General features: G+C 38.6%; 1 pseudogene; it reads right to left on the bottom strand.

The window, feature by feature from the left end:
* Positions 1-3,046: 3,046 nt before the first annotated feature.
* LOC139709089 (uncharacterized) lies at positions 3,047-14,544 on the bottom strand (annotated as a pseudogene).
* Between the last annotated feature and the right edge of the window lie 3,771 nt (positions 14,545-18,315).

The following is an 18,315-nucleotide window of genomic DNA, read 5'->3' as shown; positions in this document are numbered from 1 at the left end:
TCGTTTGGCGATCTTTTGCAGACCAAAATGCGAATGCTGGATTTTGCCATTCGCGTCCTTCGCAAATCGTTCGCGTGCTCCGTGAAATCCCACCCTAAAAGGGTGGGATTTCACGGAGCACGCGAACGATATGCGAAGGACGCGAATGGCAAAATCCAGCATTCGTATTTTAGTCTGCAAAAGTTCGCCAAACGGTCGTGAGCGTTCGGAAGCGTCGTCAGTTGTTCGCGAATGTCGTTTTTACTTCGGCGAGAATTTCAAAAAAGTTTGAAATTTTTTGCGAACCTTTTCCGCACACTTGGTCGTGATTTGCTCGTGAATTGTTCTCGAAATTGTCTTGAAAGCTTCGTCATATGCGCAAGACCTTCGCAAGACACGCGCGATGTTCGCAAAATGTTCGTGAAACCCCAAACAGACTCCGAAACTTTGGAGAATGTCTCGCGTATGTTACGCGAAATCTGCGAAGTTTTTCCGATCATTTTACGACGTAATCGCAAACGGTTCGCGTACCTTTTGAGACATTCTCGCGAACGTTTAGCGCACGTTTGGGTGATGCATGACTTATACGTTTTCTGCAGATAAAAATTGTAGAATACATCTAAACATCAAAGAATTATTAACAACTATAGTAACAAAAGAAATTAAAGACTAGCAAAGATAAAGAGATGTTTGATATACAAAAAAATCGCAGAATACACTTAGAATATATCTTAACTATGTAAAATTTCATTTGAACTATAGAGATTATGTGTCGGAGGAACTGAAAAAAAAAATCAAATGCTCCTTACTATAGTGGAGATAGGTATTAAGAAAAAGAATGTAGGCAAGCACACGATAGAGAAATGAGAGAAAAAGAAAGGAGAAATAGAGGAAAGAAAAAAATTCAACTCAAGACAGCTTCCACCTCTCCTTGGGTACATTTTCTCCCATGATTATTGAAAATTTTTCGTTGTTCGCATTTCCGTCGCGTGTTCTTCGTGTACGTAACATGCTGTACTTTAGCAATGATACACACGACATTCGCACATACGTCGTGGAAACTTCGCACAAATTGCGCAAGAATAGTTTTCAGCTTCATTGTCGGAAAACATTCGGAGAAAAACTTTTCCGAATGTTGGATTTTGTCATTCGCGTCCTTCGCAAATCGTTCGCGTGCTCCGTGAAATCCCACCCTTGGATGGGATTTCACGGAGCACGCGAACGATTTGCGAAGGACGCGAATGACAAAATCCAACATTCGGAAAAGTTTTTCTCCGAATGTTTTCCGACAATGAAGCTGAAAACTATTCTTGCGCAATTTGTGCGAAGTTTCCACGACGTATGTGCGAATGTCGTGTGTATCATTGCTAAAGTACAGCATGTTACGTTCACGAAGAACACGCGACGGAAATGCGAACAACGAAACATTTTCAATAATCATGGGAGAAAATGTACCCAAGGAGAGGTGGAAGCTGTCTTGAGTCGATTTTTTTCTTTCTTCTATTTCTCCTTTCTTTTTCTCTCATTTCTCTATCGTGTGCTTGCCTACATTTTTTTTCCTACAGTTTTGTAGGACGTATCTCCACTAGTAAAGCATTTGATCTTTTTTATTTTATTTTTGCAGTTCCTCCAGCACATAATCTCTATGCTTCAAATAAAATTTTACATACTTTAGATTAATTTCAAGTGTATTCTGCGATTTGTTATATCGAACATTTCTTTCTCTTTGCTAGTCTTTAATTTCTTTTGTTACTATAGTTAATAATTCTTTGATGTTTAGGTGTATGCTACGATTTTTATTTGTAGAAAACGTATAGGTCATACATCCCCAAACGTGCGCAAAACGTTCGCGAGAATGTCTCAAAAGGTACGCGAACAGTTTGCGATTACGTTGTAAAATGATCGGAAAAACTTCGCAGATTTCGCGTAACATACGCGAGACATTCTCCAAAGTTTCGGAGTCTGTTTGGGGTTTAACGAACATTTTGCGAGCATCGCGCGTGTCTTGCGAAGGTCTTGCGCATATGACGAGGCTTTAAAGACACTTTCGAGAACAATTCACGAGCAATTCACGACCAAGTGTGCGGAAAAGGTTCGCAGAAAATTTCAAACTTTTTTGAAATTCTCGCCGAAGTAAAAACGACATTCGCGAACAATTGACGACGCTTCCGAACCCTCACGTTCGTTTGGCGATCTTTTGCAGACCAAAATGCGAACGCTGGATTTTGCCATTCGCGTCCTTCGCAAATCGTTCGCGTGCCCCGTGAAATCCCACCCTTAAGTTGTTTGACACAGGTTTTCAGTAGTACCAGTCATATTTATTCCTCTTTCTCAGAGAAAAAAAGCACATGTAAAATATTTAGTAATACATCCAAATACCTCCCTCTATCTTGAATAGAGCACACAGACACACCATAAACAATTTGGACACTTGACGATTTCCTTTGCGTTGTGTTTATCACTTGACATTAAAGAGTGAATGGAGCAATAACAAAATTGGTTTCCCATCTTTCTAACAGAAAGAGTTTCCTATAAATGTATATCTCGCTCACTGAAGAAAGTTTCCTATGGCGTTATTGTTTCCGTGTTGTCCAGGCTGAAGTTCAATCATGGGTGTTTCTGCAAGCGGGAGAGAGTTAATGCCATTCGAAGTGATCATAATTATGAAAGTGACGCGCACACACAAAACAAATAGATGTGCAAAACACTTAACTTTGTCGGAGAGGGAGGAGAAGCAAAAAAAAAAAAAAAGCAGAAAGACGAAAACAAAAGAAGAAGACGGAAATAGAAAATGAAATGATGTGATCAGGCACCCTTTCAAAACAATGGTAAACCATAAAAGAAGATGGACATGATAGAATGATCATTATTATGAATTATATCACCGAAATTTCCAAGTAATGTTGAGATGTAGCTCTTTTATTTTGATGGATGTGAGGGAAAGATAATATGTGCTACTTTGAACATGCTGGAACTCTATCGGTCGGTGTGTGCATGCATTAGACTTCATGGAACGATTACTAGCATGTGACGAAAACCACGTTGGAGTCAAACCAAGTGTATCTTTTCACATTTGGATAGCTTCTGACCTGCCATTGTGCATACGAGCATGAGTGTTCAATTTAAATATACCATATAACAGGAAAATCTACTCACTGTTAAGGTGTGTTCCATGTAACATTTAAATAGGCCATAGCGCATTGTACATAGACACTGTCCAAAGTCCATGACCGATAGAGGGTTTATTGTTGTGCCAGCATAGGATGCCAATAGACGGATGTTCATAACTTTTGCCTATAACTAAAATCACTCTACTAGCAAAGAGACAGAGAAAATCGCTGAAAATTGTCAGGTGCAACGTGACCTTGTTTCAGCGGCCGACCGGTTTTAAAAACTGTGATCATTCCTGTAAGTACTATGTATACTGGGTGGCAATAGCCAGTCATCTTAATGCGTTGGTTGTCAGTGTATAGTTATGCTTATTTAGTCAATCCCTTTTTTATTGTGATGTATTTCCTGTTCCAACTCCAAAGACCTTAAATGGTGCTACATTGTTTAGTATGTGCACTGCTTTGATCAGTTTTTGTCAGTAAACTTATTGCAATGTGATAGATCCGTCCCTGCTGTAAATTATTGTTATTACAAATCTTGATGTACAAAATGACCAGGGCGATGTGTAATCTGAGCAGATAGCGGCATTACAAGTCGAGTCGTCTGACGAGTACCTTTTGTCTTGCCCACGAACGAGAGATTGCCTACGAGCCTGCTTGCGAAGATTGATAAGTTCCTTGTCGCGTGCGCTTACACCGGAGAGGGATTCTTCTACCCGTTTTGTTGCTGACTGTGAAGAACAATAATGCGTAAAGATTACGAAGGTCGTCTCAGCCAATAACAGTCATAATTTATACATGTACAATTGTACTATCAAAGATGACCAAGAAAATTGGATATAAGTGAGGTTCAGCCAATCAGAATTGAGAATATAGAAACTTTTAGAAATGTTTGATTTTCTGACTTATGTGTGATCTCAACTGTATATGCAACAGGGCTCTGGTTGTTAAAACTCGACGCAGTCAGTGCTGCCATCATATGCAATGATCAGTGATTTTTTTTTCTCAATCTTTAATCTAAAACTGTAACCATCTTTTTTTTTCGGACACTAAAAGTATTTGAAGATTGAAAGCAATCTTTTGCTTGTTGCACGAAATTTCAGATAAGAACAGAAGAGGTACTATGTTTAGGGCTTCTAACTCCTGATCCATCGCTCACTTTTTCTTGGTTCATCTTCTTTCCGTTGAATTTTTGCAGAAGCATCTGCTCTTGCACGAGACGAACAGCATCGCGCATGCGCTCTTTAGCAGGATTCACCCGAGGGTCTCGTGACTCCTTCTCGGCCTCTCTGATTCGCCTCTTACGTTCCTCTGCGCATGCGTCGTCCACTGCCTTTATCTTAATTCTGAGTGCGAAAGTGAGAGGCGACAATCCAAAGTCAAAAGGAAACGATTAGTCTAGATTATGCGCAATCCTCGTGCAAAACGACATTCCCAAGAAATTTTCCGGCAGAATTCAGTTTTACATCGAATACTCTTCCGTCCAGTCTTTGTATAATAAACACTTATGACTATTTTCACCCATCTTCAAATTCTTAAAAGTGCTTGTCTTGAGATTGACTTGATACACGTAAAATAAAAAAAAAACGATTGTAGCAATGAAAGTCCTACACGCCGGGGAGTAATTATAGTTACCGAGGCAGACTTTGACATTCGATAATTGAAACCTATGATACACGAGCTGTTCATCTGGAAAGTCGTAATTTTCTCACTCTTGTTAGTCAGTTTTGATCGCTGCTCTTTCTTTTTCACAGCGTTGTTCCACAGTACAGAAACTTCAAGACGTTAAGAATGCATCAGAATTCGTTCAAGCAACTTCAAGTGCAATTCCTCACTAACTTTAATAAAGATAGTAAAAGCAGACGAGCAGAATGTTGAAAGTGTCAGTAATATCTGCCGTAAACTTATGAAGTTATGCCAGGAACTAAGAAACTTGAGCATGTTTTCACCGAACATAAGCAAAAGATTGGGCTATCTTGTCATCTAACAACAGTGCTCTCCTGTTGAATTGAACGCACACACGACCTGGTGACACACACAAACACTAAAACACACACACACACACACACACACAAATCATGTCGAAAATGTAGCAATACAACTGCAAGTCTATATAACCTCCTTCCCCCTAAAAGTCAATGTTGGTAGATTATTACAAGACTACAATCTTATGCAAAGGATACATCTTATATATTCTCATTGATTTCATGTCAAAAAGGGAAATGTGATGAATGTTTGTGTAAGGATGCTATTGTTAGTGATGCCGTCTTCACGTTTGCCAATTTGAACAGTATACATGCTGTGACTTTTATCACTTATTCGTGAAAACTTTGAAAGTTCTATAAAATAACTTTCTTATTTGAAGTCCGATTTTGATGAAGACTCGATCATTCTTTTCGTCGGAGTTTATTCAATCTAATAAAGCCAATTTGAATACGATGTGCTATGTTGCACTTCAAAGGGAAGCAAAGACAATATTTTGTTTGTTTTTTGCTTTTTTTGCTTGTTTTTGTCCTCTGCATACTGCATTGTGAGGTGTCCTATACAAATCGACGTCTATAGCATTCAGCCTTTAATGTCAGCTAGTTTTTTGCCAAGATGATGATCGAATATCATCCGATCTGTTTCTTGATTTCGAATGGGTTACTCAGTTATCATCACTCTCATGATGAAATATTATTTGCTTGTTTAATCATTCTTGATGCTGTTATTAATGATATTATGATAAGGAATACTTTTTCTTAGTTCGAGAGCCATCATCGTTAAACACCATTGTCACAACCTACGATACCATGGACGGTAAACTTACGCATGAAGCATTTCATCCAAAGCATCAACCATCAGAAGTTTGGCTCTCTCACGCGAAGTCTCCTCTTCCTCATCCTCGGCTAACTGGGTTTAGAAAGAAACGGCAAAATCCAAAGAATGGTCAGAAAGTTTCAGGAAGAGAAATCGAGTTTTTAAGCACATGATCTTAAAACATGGTGTCGCAGCCCTGCTATGTATGCAAGATGTGTTTGAGCTGCAAAGCAATGACAAAATCTTGCGAGTACCGGAAGGTCACAAGCAAGAAATGCTGTATTTCTTTTGCGACACAATGCAACCAGCCTATATCCTACTTTTGGTGAGATCATCTTATTGTTTATGTACGTTTGTGCAAGACTTTCATTATACTGGCGATGACGTTTCGATGATGGTCGCTGTCGGATGAATGTGATTTTATAATGTGCATGCCCGCATTATAACTGCTTCGCTAATTATTATTACCAGTAATTTGAAACCACCTTCCTGGGATGCCAAAACAAAATATATAGTGTGTGAAGTCGTGGCTAAATGTGTATAAATGTATCTTACAACAAGCCAAATTACTAGATTTTACAGTAACAGAAAGAAATGTCAATGTAATATTACGTTTTTAGATTTCATGGAAAATCCACAAACAAGATTAATGACCCGTTTTATAAGAAGGTTGAACGTATTTGTTTGTGGGTCGGTGGGGGGGGGGGGGGGGGGAGGGGGGAGTAGGGGAGGGGTAGAGATCAGTGGGCAACCTTCACGAGGGCGAACGTCCGCAGGAGCTCTTCGTGCACCGAATCCTTCGCCTCCAGGCTTCGCTGATGGACAGGGTCGACAACTTCGTCGCCTTCCGACAAACTCTTCATCAAGTTCAGACGGCGACGTCGCTCCGTTTCCTCCTTAAGAGAGCACGTGATTACGAGTGATTACAAGGACGCATAAAAACAAAAGATCTCTAAAGCCGTAAATTTATGCATATTATATAACACAAGGCTTTTGTCGTTTACATTTTTCTTGTCTTGTGTATAACCTACAGAAAAGAAGAATTAAATACAACCTAGTAGGAACATGTTAATTTTTGTTTCTCCCCTTCAATTATATTATAATACATTCGTTGTGGGAGAAGGTATGGATAGATATGTTATTTCTTTAGTCCACTTTAAAACTGTGCTCTTTATCATGTTAACATTATGCACACGTATTTTTTTTCAACTCAACAACTCCGCAGACATTTAGCTTAAAAAAAAAAAAAAAAAAAACACCTTTGATATGGTTGTACCCAGTTCGCAGCACTTTATCGTATTTATGGATCAATGCTCATCTATGTGAAGTCAAGATGGGAGTCATATAAATTCCCTCTTCTGGTTGTGATTCATCCTTAATATTTTTGCCTCTTGGGTATGAATATTATAAAGCAGAACGCCAAATTGCGCCGGTCACCATCATCATCACTATAACCCAGATACAAGAACATTGAAGAAGAAAAAAGTGCTTTGTGTTAGAGTGTATTTATCTATTAAAGGACAAGTCCACCTTCATATACATAAGGATTGAGAGAATGCAGCAATATTAGTAGAACACATCAGTGAAAGTTTGAGGAAATTGGACAATCCGTTCAAAAGTTATATTTGAATATTATTCCCCCTGCCTTCTGAAAGAGAGAAGTCAAGTATTCTTTTCCTTATGCGAGAAAAAAGGAAATATGTTAAATTTTCTTTATTCTTTCTTTATATCGTTGTACTCATGTGACATCACAACCTATAGTAGTCTCTTCATCCGGCCGTGACTGAGCAGAAATTTCAAAAATTCATACTTTTGAACGGATTGTCCGATTCTGCTCAAACTCTCACTGATGTGTTCTACTAATATTGCTGCATTCACTCAACCCACATGTCTATGAAGGTGAACTTGTCCTTTAATTTCTCCGACTTTTTAAGATTTACAGTGGAATTCTGGTGTGACTTTCCTTACTAAGACATGGAGTTTCATGCGGTGCGTTGTCCGTTTGAACGACAATACGAAGTCGTCTCGGAGATCCTGATATAGGTCATCTACTGCATGGTCTACCTCGTCATGAACTTCTTCAAGATCATGGAAAGCCCCTTCGAGTTCCTGCCGCACGTTACACCAGACTTTTGCCGTGTTGGACATCGCTTTTACTTCGGACAAGAGATGCTTGTCGGCTGAAGACTAAAATGATGGATTTGAAATGGCAGAACACGTTTGTTTCTCTTTGGATCATTAATTTACGCACTATACGTTTTCACTAAGGATGTGTTATAGTGTGTACTGATTCATGAACAAGTCATTAGCCAGGGCTCGACACTATGGTGGCCCGGGGCCACCAAAATTGAAAGTCGGGCCACCAAATTTTAAAAAAGGGCAAATTTGGTGGCCCGCCTCGGGCCACCAAATTTTTTTGAAAAGTACGTCAATTAATTCGTAACTTTTTGAGCCGGAAATTAGCAGTTATATTTGTTTAAAGTATGGATGAAAAGGACTGAATGAGTGCTTGAGAGTGAGTGTTGCGAGTTTGTTGAGGTTTATTTATGAGTAGATGTATGTCCAACTTCCAATTCTTACTATGACTGGATAAAACTTAGATATTTGACTCATTAAAAAAAAACAGGACTTTTAATGTTTTTTTATTTTTTTTTCGGGGCCACCAAATTTTTCTCTCGGGCCACCAAAAATTTGAAATTGAGGATTTTGGTGGCCCCATCGGGCCACCAAACAAAAAAGTTAGTGTCGAGCCCTGCATTAGCATTACAGAGTCGCAACGAGAATGTTTCTTGCGGACATTGAACTAAAAATAGATAACTAAGAAATAATTTGAGCACGGAATCTTTCTCTCTTAATGTACGGAGCGAAAGTGGGGAATGGAACCTTGTTACTGCTTCTGATGTCGACAGTTGGGGGGAGCTCCTTGTTGGGAGTGGAGGGGGATAAGGGAATCTTGAAAATGAATCCTGAGATTTCAAAGGTTCATACAAAGGGCTGCTTGTCTTTACATTTCTTGTATAATAAATCTCCCTTCTTTTTCATCCAAATATTCATTTAAATTTTGTGGCCAAAGGTATGGGTGTTACGTGTGTGTGTGTCATGGGGGGGGGGGGGGGGGAGGGAGGGAGGGGTAAAGCCTCCTCAGCCTTTCCTAGCTCATTTTGACTCTATGGTCTATAATGTACAGAGTGGAAGTATTGATTTACAAACAGTCGTACGATTGGCGCTTTAATTCTTCTCATTGATTAGTCAATACAACTTTCGTTTCGCACATAACAACTGCACACCCATCTCTTCCAAGGTCCCTGGTCTATGATTATAAAAAAAAAAGTGATAAAAGAGTGAGAAATGCGACTTTCTCATCAAAGATCACACCTTGTCGTCATCTGTCAGTTCTTCCATCCGCCGCATTCGTCGTTGTCGCTCCTCCTCCTCTTCACCCTGAAGTTCTTTGAGATGCTTCTTATGTAGCATTTCTTCCATGACCATGTTCTTAGTTTCCTCCACTTTCTTAATATTTTTCTTTTCTGTTTTCTTCTCCTCTTTCTACTCGCAGGAAGAAGAAAAAGAAAAAAAAAGACACGAAAATTTAGTGTACTATAAAATGAAAGCATACTTTGTGCTCCTTGCGACGCCATTTTAGCATCGGCCCTTGAATTCAAATGAATTTTCCTTTATCATTATTATATCTGTCTGCGTCCACTGAACAACAGAAAAAAGAAGGAAAATTATAAAGTTCCACTTTAGCATGTTTTCCTCCATTTTTGTGGTTTATGTGTGTCAACGTCCTTACAATATATATGAGGATAATTACCAACCATATTTTAAACATTATTGTCACTGGTGTTACTTTTTTACGTGTCGACAATCATCATGACAGCGATGCGGTTCTTGCCAATGATGAAAACACGCACGTTTGTTCATACTGGTTTGGTATCGGAATAAACAAATTAAATATATGCATGCTTTCCCTCTCTCTTCCGTGTCTCTCTCACACACACACAATGTCAAACACACACAAAGGCTCCGCACTTAGGATGTCGTCAGGTAACCATGCTGACTTCATTTACGCCATTTCATGTAAATCGTAGCTTAGCAGAGGGTAATCTACATTGCACATAATGTTTGTATAGGACTTGTCTTATACCTTAGATTTATGAACCAGAGATTTCAATTCCTTGTTGACTGGTGATAGGACGGAGCGGGCGCGCTCCTGATCACGTGACTCCGTTTGAATCCGCCTCAGTTGCTCGACGTCTACAGCTCTTTGAGAGAAAATTAAGGCAGATATAAATCCTAACTTTGCCTGATTTTTGATTAGCACGATAAACGTATTAGCTAGCTATGACACAACTAACTTCTGGTGTTCCCTTGACGGAGACTATACGCGTATAAGTTCCACTTTGCATATATACACATGTTTTGCTCTTTTGGTAATAACATCTGTTTTATCTAGTATCTTCATTAAGTTTCAAGTTTCAAGTTTCAAGTTTATTTAACCAATTCATTAAACATTTGACATTTTACACAAGGATACAGCATTAAGAATAATGAATGGTTTGGGACCCCAAAAGAAGCAGAGCTTGTAAAAAAGGGGTCCCGGATAAACATATAAAACAAAGCAAAACATACTAAAGTTTTAAACAAATAGATTAACAAGAAGTATAATAGTAACATATTCACATAGGACAGATGCAACACAAGCACACACACACACACACACACACACACGCGCACACACACACACATTCAATCACACAAACACGTGTCACAAAAACGCTCATGCACATACATATAATTCACATGAAATTGCAGAAAGATACTTTCTATTTTACTATACTTTTAAATTCAGCTTCCCTGATCAATTCTTGTTTTACAAATTTCCCTCAAGATAGATGCGACATGTACGTTTAAAGTTGGATAGTGATGAGGCTGACCTAATTCTCAATGGCAAATTATTCCATTCTCTAATACAAACATATACAAATGAATTTTGGGCAGTTTGAGTTCTTGCAAAGGGTTGATGAATGAGATTACTTTTACGCGTATTATAAGCATGAACGGTAGAATTTAACACAAACGCATCCTTCATGAAAGATTTCGGATCACCTTGTGTCTTAAACATAAAAATCAAGCAACTCAAGATAACTAATTTTTCAAATGGCAAAATATGAAGTCGAATAAACAATGGCAAACTTGGACTTCTATAGTTTGAATTTGTAATATACCTTACAGCTTTTTTCTGAAGAACAATCAACTTATTTATATGAGTCTTATAAGTATTTCCCCAAGCTACATTACAGTACATTAAATGAGGCATAACTATGGCATTATACAGAGTAATTAAGGTTTCTTTTGGTAAATAGAGACGTAACTTGGATATGATACCAACACTACGAGAAACTTTAGTACAGACGTACCTGACGTGGTCTTTCCACGATAAATATTCATCGACTATAACGCCTAGGAATCGTACATTTTGGCTTCGATCAATCTGGTTACCGCCTATAACCAGTGGAACAATGTCATTTTGGATTCTTTTCCCTCTTAATCTAAATACAACATATTGAGATTTGCTAGTATTCAATAATAGTTTATTACAACAAAACCATTCAAATATATTACCAATTTCATCATTTACAGAGTTTATTAAGGGTAACAAATAGTTGTGGTGGGCAAGTAAGCAAGTGTCATGTGCAAAAAGCGAATAAGTAAACAAGCTAGATGAATTGATAATGTCATTAATATAAATAAGGAACAATAAAGGGCCTAGGACTGAGCCCTGTGGAACACCACATGTTACTTGCCTCGACTGACTGTGATTTGGAGTTTGTAAAGAATTCCAAAAGACACTATAGGCCTCCTTTGCCTACCAATTTACACATACGGTGCAGTCGACTGGAATGTTTTCGTATATGGGCGGCAGTAACATAACGTGGCAGATGGCAAAATTATGTTGAAATTGGACTTTGCTTTACTTTCGGTTACACATTCAAATGATTATAAGTTAAAGCATTCTCTTCGAGGACCGCTACTATAACGCGAGAGACTTTCCTATTTCGACACTCACTCGTCCACAGCTTGGATTGTTAGTCGCCTGGTTGTATGTTCGAAATTTACTGGCGGGCTGCAGGATGGTTCGAGATCAATGGCATCGGCACCTTCATTCCGTGACGAAGCATTCCCACCAACGTCCCAATGATGACCATGGTAGAAACGTTTCCCATTAGTCTGTACTGATCGGCGACGAGTAGGCAACTTATACGAAATGAATGAGTCAATAAAGATATTAGCCAGTTATATCATCCAAAGTTTTACAGGTCCCCTTAAATCTCATAGGCCTACCATGCCTACCGGTCCTGTGAAAATACATTCCTTGATGACTTCTGCTTATGGGAATAGGTTTTCGCATCACAAATGTTAGAATGTTGTACGATAAAGTTATGCACCAAATATTTTATCATATAACATTTTCTCTCTTTTCTTCCCTCTCTAGGTTCCAACCTTAATTTTTCCCTTTCATAAAGTTTCGTAAAGAACAGTTTACACAAAGCCAGCTGAAATAAGCACAATATACCTATTAGTGATTAGTATACATCACACCCTGCCATAACCAGGAGCACCATCTCACAATATAGCGAGAGGTTCACGTTCCACACCTTTTCTTGCAATGGATTCATTCTTGAAACTTTTTCCATTATAGCAATGACTATCAACATTTAAAGGTTCTGACATGTTATTACAGCCTATATGAGACATGTCTTGCTAACATTGTGAGTTTGTGCACCTCGGTGGATAACGGATGATGTTCCATACTCTGCATTATATATCTACGTTATTCCGAAACTCACAAATTCTCTATACCTGGATGTTCGTTAATCTGAATATGGCGTTATTCCAAAGGTTCGATATTGCGAAGGTTCAGAAATCAGGAAACGAAATGAGGTTCGCTATTCCGAGGGTTCGTTAATCCGAAAATTAAAAGAGAGAGAGAGAAGGGAGAGTTTATTCCAAAGATTCGTTTCTATGCGAAAATGAAAACAAGGTGCGTATATTATATCAACGAACAGTCGGAATCACGAACCTTATTTGGTTTTCGGATGGAACCGTGGATAACACTTGTAAAATAGTGTTCATGATTTCAGCCGACTTTACTTTACATGTCATTACGAAAGTTAGGAAGTTTACATCTTTTAGGACAAAGGTCTGTGGAAGAGGATGAAATACTATGCATTCTATGAAATAACAAAATTCTATGTTACCTTTACATGCATTTCGATTAAACAGTTCGAGATTTCAAGATTTTGTAGACATATTCACATCCCCAAAAGTCAACATCGAATTGCATGGATGTTAGGGGACCTACATGAAAAGTTGAAGATGACGATAATAGGCCTACACCACACTGGATTGTTCTACGGAGTGGTCATTGATAGAGTTATGTATCAAAACTTCACTGCTCAATACTTATCGTTTAACAGGCCTACTCTATAGCTATTCGTGTATCGATCAATGCAATTTCAGGGTCTACACAAAGTTTATCTGAAAAATGGCATGACCCCAATGGGGCTTACATCAACAAGATTAACGTACGATGCACTGTCACCATCGGAGCAAACTACAAGGCCACATTTAAAGTTGCCTGGGCATCTACCTCGTACATGCCCGGTTTCCGTGGCAAGCGGTGTTTGAGGTGTCGCTTCAGCACTTTCTCGCGGACTTCGTCTGCCTGGCTCATCATGAAACACTCGGTCGTGTTTGTCCTCGTCGTACTGGAAGTCACTTGTGGTAGAAGTTTTATTGGATAGGTCCTTTTTTGTAAGAGGGTAATACACAGGACAAAGCAGGTCTATATTATGTATGAAAAATGTCAAAGTTCAAAGTTCAAATCTATTTTTCATTTCCATCAGAAAATAAAATAGAGAAAATTATATACAATATATAAGCAGAGCATATTGTAATAATTGCAAAAAACGTAAATTAACAAAATACATGTGATAATGAGTTACAAAATGGAGAAAGCATAATAGTATTTTTTAAATATATACTTACGCATGATATGAATTAAATTAAGGATGGGAGTGAAAATGGAGGGTCCCACTAAAAAGCAAAGCTTGTACGATATGGGACCCTCAGAAAATAGATAAGAGAACGAATAATGAATTAATGAAACTACAAACAGATACTAGTATGAAACAAAATCAAAGGAACCAATGTCAATGTCTTATAGATCTAGGAGGAAAGTTCTATCAATTTAGGCTGCTGATTGTTTACAGCGGGTAAGATGATATTGGCCACACTGGATGAGGAATTCGACTTTAAAATATTGTACCGTATGAAAGTTTTTTTCCCCTCGTGTTTAATTTCTGAAACACACTGAATCACAAACTAATATCAAATAGGGCCTTTGGGACTTACAGGGCCTACGCAGAGCAGGTCTATACATAGGTAAGTATACAGTTTGTATAGAGAAATTTAGAATTACACCGCAGGATAATATTCGGGCACATCTGCTTGAAAGGTTGAAAAGAGAACGAAGTAAGTGAAACGCATGTATGAAGGAAGATTGCATAGAAATTAATAAAAAACACATCCATTAGGGCCTATCGAAATTCTTTCTTGCCTTGTTACTCGGGTCATCATGTGCTGCCGCCATCTTGAGATCTTGCAGGGACAAATAAGAACTTAATTCCGTTTTATTGCCAGGGTTTGGTGCAGTTCATGCTGTCTAACAGTGAATTCTGCAAAGATAGATATTCCCAACTCTTTTAATGATATAGGCCTACACCTGTTTACCTGTCGTTACGTTCTATTGTTCCGTCACCTTTTGGCAGTTTGTCACGCGCATGACATCACAATGAGAGCGCGCTTAATTACACGGTGCAAAAATGCGTGTTGACTTGTGCTGATTGATAAGACCCTCAACATGCGAAAACTAATAATACAGTGTAGTAGAGAGACTCTTATAAAGCGCTCATTCTACCTAAAAGGATAGGCCTACTCATGGAGCTAAGGAACAGAATATTACGTTGCAACAGAGTATATCAGAAGATATAAGAACAATAAGCAAACTAACAATATATGTATACGTATACATGTAAACAATTGTCAATTTAAAATCAAAAGATATAGGTTTTTGAGGTTCTTTTTGAAAACTGATGCATGAAATACGTACATATACCAGTATTTGGTAATATTTTTCTGATATTTTTCTTCAGATTACTTGGATACAACCACAAAAACCTTCTAAGCTAAGATTATGCATGTGACGTCATCTGTCAATCATTGCTAAAGTAGGCTTACTAGCTTGAACCCATGTAAGCTAAAAATGAACATCAATGAGAGTCATAGCTGCACTGGATACAGCTCTAGGGAGTGCTGCGGTCAGCTCTCTTGCCCGCGGTTGTAGCACCGCCTAATACGAGAATCGTCACAACACACAACCTCATGATTAATTTCGAGACAGATAACTGGTGTTATAGTACGATTAGCAAATGTCTCTATGAAAATAAATGATTGATGAAGGAGCAATATCATAGCGGAAACAATTTAGGTATCGTCAAAAAAAAAATCATGATGGTTCGCTACTTTCCGCGTCACTCGGATTCAAGATATAGAGAGATGTTGCTTTGCTTGATCATCGTGATCGTGGGGGTCTTTGCAAAAAAAAAAAAAAAAAAAAAAAAGGGGGGGGGGGCGGGGGCGGGGGCGAGGGTGCTTTCAGACAAAATGTGCTGGCCATCCGAGTCCAAGCCCTCAGAATTTGAACCTAAATGGCGTATTTGTTCCCCTATCACACATGAAACTTTAGTCACACCTGTGAAACATAAGACGGCGTCACCACACCAGGAGCCTCATTGTAGTTCTAGCATTCTGCAATGGCATACTGGTACATTATTATTTAGTTACGGGTATCGAGCAGGTCTACATGACAATGTATACCTTAAATGGCGTTTTGACAAAATGCTATTTACACTATAGTCAGAACATAACTAGAAAACAACCCTGTCCTGATATACAAAACGAACTCAGTTCATGGATCAGTTGTCAAATTCAGTTGTATTTATTCCACAACGTAAAGTGACACCGAAAAACCCCACCAATTTTGTGAAATAGAACCCATGAATGCTTCAATAGAAGGGAAAAAACAACAACAAACAAACACCACACACTCATTTTAAGGAAAAATGTCCACGACGAAATATGTACAATAACAGACCCTTTTCGACCTACCTTTTATTTATTATTTATTTATTTATTCATTTATTCATTCATTTATTTATCTATCTATCTATCTATCTATCTATTTATTCAGCCCGCGGATGAGTTATTATACAAATGATGCACAGGATAATAGAGTGAGCTGCATCTCCACTAACGCCACGAAATAATCCTGTGCATCATTTGTTTTATAAAATGGGGTGAAAACTAACACCATTTTTCACGTACCTTTGTGGGTCAATACCAGTCAGCTACATGTAGCACTCGCTCAAGAATCAAGATGTCCGAAGATGTTCGTCCCAAACATTTACGCACGTCGCACTCGGAAATCCCGCACATATACTGTGCGTATAAGAGTATACGTACGCCACACATGTTATGCACAAGATAAAGGCCGGCCGGCAGCCCGAACTAGAAGTTGTTTACAGGATTGACAGCGCGTATATAGTGCGCGACGCACTTGTAACAACTTATTGAGTGCGCACTGCTAGTGTAAACATTGTGACGTCAGGCCGCGCATGTAAGTGAGAAATTAATGCACGCACACGTGACTCATTTCAGCGCTTCCAATTGGCTACATTCTTGAACCCATTTTATAAACCAGCATTATTATGGTCATAAATTAATGTTGCAAGATATGAATTACTGATATCTTTCTATCATGAATAAGGCATGAAAGAAAGGATCACTTCAGGCTTTAATTATCATGTATATGGGAACGGATGCTTAAGTCGGGGCTCATTTTCGTCGGGATGGACGTGGAGTATCCTGCTTCAGATACGTGGTAATAAATGAAGGGATACGTGTGAGATCCCTGATCAGCATTAGTCAGTGAATGAGTAAGTGTATCCGCGTCTATAAGTTTTAACATTCAAACATCGCAGAATTGTGATTGTGATGGTATATGAGGGCGACGAGGTGACGTCACGGCCTGAACAGAGTCACAGGAAAAGCTTGCATCCATCACAAAAAAAAAAAAACAACACATACACACACGCACAAAATGTCTTGTAACCAGGCAAAGAGGTTTAAATGGCTCAAAAACTAAAACAAAACAAAGACAAAAAGCAAAAAAGTGAAAACATACAAAAAGCATACAAAGCACACACACTACACACACACAAAAGCTATGTAAAAAGAAAAGGAAAAGAAAATTAAGACATGATACGTTCTTAATGTGTTGTGTGTTGTGTAGGGCTGTAACAAATTGCAGTGGGAAAGTTGTTGAGTGACTGTATAATATCCGGCTCCCTTGTATTCTGTGAAAGCATGTGTAAATATAGAATTGTGAGACTTTCTTATTTTGTTTCAGATCCGTCTGTTCTAGACCTTCGAACATTCTCTCTGCGTGACTTTGCTGTAGGCCTATCTATAGGCTAATTTACAGTCACTTGAACATGGACTTAACAGTTTCATTAATATCGGACTAATAGATCCTGTAGGCCTATTAATATAAAAAAAGTTATGAATTCACCCCCCCCCCCCTCAAGTGGTGACATAATCGTTAAATGCATAATGGCTCTTTAACTATCTCATCACATTGTGTAACCTATAGGCATCGGCTCTTATATATCTCTGTTCTAGAAGCAAAATAATCCTATGGAAATCTGTGACGAGTGATGTGGATGGGTCAAATTTTGATAGTGTGGTGCAAGGCTTTTTCTAAGTTTTTAAATTCACATTTATTTTGTAAAGAGATATCAATTAGGGCCGTAAACATGGTATCTTAAATCAATGCACATTTTGTGAAATAGGACTTGGCGGATCCAGAGGGGGCGCACCGTGCGCGCGCCCCCTCCTTATTTTGTGTCAAAACAAAAGAAATAAAAAGAAAAAAATGTAAAGGAGTCTCCTCTTTACGGAAATTCTGGATCCGCCCCTGGAAATACAACAATGAAAAATAGTAATATGAATTCTAGAATATACAATTCTGACAATGGAATTCATGAACATGCATATCCAAATATATAGATACGCGGACGATGGACATAAGGGCCTACATGGTCCTCCCAAGCATATAGGGCCTAATTAATGCGAAAAGGATGTAGCCTATCGATATGAACTGACTACATGTAGGCCTAAGTAGGCCCTATTCTTTATTTGCACTATCCTTAAATGTCTGGTAGATTTTACACAGCCGGCGTTACGTTTTGAACAAATGGGGGGAGCAGGTTATATTCTGATGCCACTTCCGGGTTTCATCAGC

This window comes from Diadema antillarum, unplaced genomic scaffold (assembly GCF_040938485.1).
Source record: "Diadema antillarum isolate AM-2024a unplaced genomic scaffold, OU_Dant_1.0 seq00001405_RagTag, whole genome shotgun sequence".
NCBI lineage: Eukaryota > Metazoa > Echinodermata > Echinoidea > Diadematoida > Diadematidae > Diadema > Diadema antillarum.
The sequence above is the reverse complement of the archived record's forward strand: the minus strand, read 5'-3'. Positions and strand labels throughout refer to the sequence as shown.